Below are 4539 nucleotides of genomic sequence, written 5' to 3' on the forward strand. Positions count from 1 at the left end.
ATCGTAGAGATGCTGGATGTAGTCCTGTGGAACGGCTTGCCATGCCATTTCCACCTGGCGCCTCAGTTGGACCAGCGTTCGTGCTGGACGTGCAGACCGCGTGAGACGACGCTTCATCCAGTCCCAAACATGCTCAATGGGGGACAGATCCGGAGATCTTGCTGGCCAGGGTAGTTGACTTACACCTTCTAGAGCACGTTGGGTGGCACGGGGTACATGCGGACGTGCATTGTCCTGTTGGAACAACACGTTCCCTTGCCGGTCTAGGAATGGTAGAACGATGGGTTCGATGACGGTTTGGATGTACCGTGCACCACTCAGTGTCCCCTCGACGATCACCAGTGGTGTACGGCCAGTGTAGCAGATCGCTCCCCACACCATGATGCCGGGTGTTGGCCCTGTATGCCTCGGTTGTATGCAGTCCTGATTGTGGCGCTCACCTGCACGGCGCCAAACACGCATACGACCATCATTGGCACCAAGGCAGAAGCGACTCTCATCGCTGAAGACGACACGTCTCCATTCGTCCCTCCATTCACGCCTGTCGCGACACCACTGGAGGCGGGCTGCACGATGTTGGGGCGTGAGCGGAAGACGGCCTAACGGTGTGCAGGACCGTAGCCCAGCTTCATGGAGACGGTTGCGAATGGTCCTCGCCGATACCCCAGGAGCAACAGTGTCCCTAATTTGCTGGGAAATGGCGGTGCGGTCCCCTACGGCACTGCGTAGGATCCTACGGTCTTGGCGTGCATCCGTGCGTCGCTGCGGTCCGGTCCCAGGTCGACGGGCACGTGCACCTTCCGCCGACCACTGGCGACAACATCGATGTACTGTGGAGACCTCACGCCCCACGTGTTGAGCAATTCGGCGGTACGTCCACCCGGCCTCCCGCATGCCCACTATACGCCCTCGCTCAAAGTCCGTCAACTGCACATACGGTTCACGTCCACGCTGTCGCGGCATGCTACCAGTGTTAAAGACTGCGATGGAGCTCCGTATGCCACGGCAAACTGGCTGACACTGACGGCGGCGGTGCACAAATGCTGCGCAGCTAGCGCCATTCGACGGCCAACACCGCGGTTCCTGGTGTGTCCGCTGTGCCGTGCGTGTGATCATTGCTTGTACAGCCCTCTCGCAGTGTCCAGAGCAAATATGGTGGGTCTGACACACCGGTGTCAATGTGTTCTTTTTTCCATTTCCAGGAGTGTATGTTTTGTGTTATAAATAACAATAATAACACGATGGATGAAAGCCAAAAGCGGATAGTGCAACAACCAACATGTGAACTGATCGTAGGAGTATCTCGTGACCGGTTGTGGCCGTAGCACATAGTTACATGAAGTGTTAGTGAGCAGCCTTAATACAGCTAAAGACTGTGGATGATTTAAGGCACTTTCATTCTTTCCAGCGATAGGTACCGGGTTCCTCCTCGCGAGCGTAGTTTCCTTGGTGATGAGTGCTTACGTCGCCTACGCCTATCACTGGGTGAGTAAGCTGAACAAACCAAAGGATGAAGCACTGGCAAGGGGACCGCGCTTACTAGTCACCACACATTCCGTCCAAATTTATGGTGTGTTCCGGTCCTCGGCAGAAATGAAGTGACAAAAGGGGGAGTTACAGAAGGCCAAGTGTTTAGAGAAAATACTACTTTCGATGCTCGTTATCATAATTGCGAAGAAGCGGCAAGTTTCAGTTTTCTGGTAGTTGTTGTTGTTGTGGTCTTCAGTCCAGAGACTGGTTTGATGATTCAGCTCTCCATGCTACTCCATCCTGTGCAGGCTTCTACATCTCCGAGTAACTACTGCGACCTACATCCTTCTGAATCTGTTTAGTGTATTCATACTTTGGTCTCCCTCTACGATTTTTACTCACCACGCTTCCCTCCAATACTAAATTGAAGATCCCTTGATGCCTCAGAACGTGTCCTACCAACCGATCCCTTCTTCTAGTCAAGTTGTGTCACAAATTCCTCTTTTCCCCAATTTAATTCAGTACCTCCTCGTTAGTTACGTTATTTACCCATCTAATCTTTTTTGTTACACTGCAAATAAACTGAAACAATGGTGAATGTATTTTATTCATTAATGTTTTTAAAAAGGCATAAAAGGGGAAGGTAAAGGCCAGTTTTGGATCGAAAATAAATTTCCAAGAACGTACCGCACTGCAAATTAACTTTCCCAAAAGAGACTGTAATTAAAACCTACAGGATTTCGTATATTCCGTTAGCTCTCATCAGCTGTAAGGTAAAAATTGGTTCATCATGCAGGTAAAATCGACCCATCGAGAGAGAAAAGGAAATCGCCTCCCGAGGACACTGCATCAAAATACTTTCCATTGTACATAACCAGCTAACCTCCCAAATTTCGACGAAATGAGACGTTATGGATGGTTTGGTGTTAAGCAGTGCGATATGAGAGAATCGTTTATGAACGTAAACAGAGTATGTTTTAATACAGAGGCTAATAAAAACTATGAAATTGTAAAAGTGCGTTGTCTGTAAGGTGTGCAAAACGCCGGAATACCTGCAATTTCTCCATTTTTTTTACGATGAGTATCACCACAGCGCTTGCAAATCACCAAACGTAAAATAATAAAAGTATCTATATGTATATACGAAGTTCTTGTGTAAGCCTTACAATACCTCCCTGGAAATTTATTTGCAGTGCCTGATTATCGTTTGCCTTTTTCTACGCCTTTTATGAAAATATTAAAAAATAAAATATAACGGTCGTTAATTCGGTCCATTTACGGCGTACGTAACGTAAAAATGTAAAATTACTTGTCTACACTGTACCAGTTGCTATGTGGTAACTAGGATAGCACGCGATGCCCGACCAGCATCGAAAGAGCTATTTTACGAGGGCCGTTCAATAAGTAATACAATGCCGTTTATTTCTGAAAGTAGACTGCATTTATGCAGGATCACAGTACACCATATTATTCCCCACTCTTTTGGCAGCAAACGTTATTCTTCAAAATAATATCCGTTGAATGCGACGTCCTCTCGAAGCCTTACTGGGAGGCCCTGAATGTGCGCATGGTATCCTTCTTCTGGGCGACGCCTGAGCCAACATCTTGCTGCATCAGTAACCTCCTGCTTAATCCACGTACTGCTTCCCGCGGAGTGCATCCATCGGTGGGCCAAAAAGATGGAAGTCGGAAGGTTCGAGATCCGGGCTGCAGGGTGGCCGAGAGAGAACAGTCCAATGAAGTTTTGCAGTCACCTCTTTGGTGCGTAGACTTGTGAGCGGCGTTGCGTTGTCATTGAGAAGGTGAAGTTAGTTTGTATTTCCTAATTTCCTGAGGGTAGCACAGAACACTTCAGAGTTAATCGTTACACCATGAGGTAGGACACTGAACAAAATAAACCCTTCACATTCTCAGAACACCAAATCGGTAATGACAAGTAGGCCCAGTCCCCTTGTATGTTGCCTTAGTGATTATATCACAGCTACCAGTGTTTTTGTTTCAAACAGCAACTAACTAGTACCAACAATTACATCCTATCTTGTAGTAATATTTGCAACAAACCATGTCTTTCAATTTTTTATATGTAATATATTTTAATTTTTCAGCCAGTTCATAGTCCAAAGTGACATAATTCACGAAACGATAAAAAAAAATTTCAGAATCTCGAAAGAAGATTATATAATGTCAGTTTGAAAGCATACACATAAAGACGTATAATATCTGCTGATCCATCTACTTCTACACTCTGAAAGACGGTGATGGAACCCGAGGGGGTGGGGTGAGCGAGAACAGTGTCATGACACAGAAGGGCATCATCATCCCACCCACCCCCCCCCCTCCCCCAGTCGCCGATATAAAAGATACATCACTTCGCTGACCACTGATGCAGACAGCTTCTTATGATTATATTAAAACATTTTAAATACTTTATGCATTTTCTTATTTAACTCCCATGCATCTGAGGTACGTTAAATGTTGGTGGGTGGGAGAGATAGTAATGTACTTTGCCTGCCCTTCCCCTCCTCACCACCCCAGAACAAACTCTTGGATACTATGCAGCTGGCAGAAGCCATCTTTTGGTTTGTGGCACTCACTTCTGAAAAGAATTCAACATACGTTTCCAAGCAACAAGCTGCATATTGACGTCAATGCAAGAGACGTTTCATACTCCGACTGCTTACAGTGCCATATTTTCATCTGGTCCCAGAAAGTGGAACTATTATTTTCTTTTTGCGTACTCCCCGAGCACACGTATTATTGAATATACTTATGATGTTTCAGCAACCTGTGATGTATACAAGTCGCAGTGCAGATAACCACCTGGTAGAACACACTGAGTGTGCAAAAGAAGCAGTTCCAATAGCACTTACGTTTACCCTTATTCACTATGTAGCTGGCCGCGGTGCCCGACCGGTTCTAGGCGCTTGAGTCGGGAACTGCACGACTGGTACGATCGCAGGTTCGAATCCTGCCTCGGGCATGGATGTGTGTGATGTCCTTAGGTTAGTTATGTTTAAGTAGTTCTAAGTTCTAGGGGACTGATGACCTCAGATGTTAAGTCCCATAGTG

Source organism: Schistocerca americana, chromosome 8 (assembly GCF_021461395.2).
Source record: "Schistocerca americana isolate TAMUIC-IGC-003095 chromosome 8, iqSchAmer2.1, whole genome shotgun sequence".
Classification (NCBI taxonomy): Eukaryota; Metazoa; Arthropoda; class Insecta; order Orthoptera; family Acrididae; genus Schistocerca; species Schistocerca americana.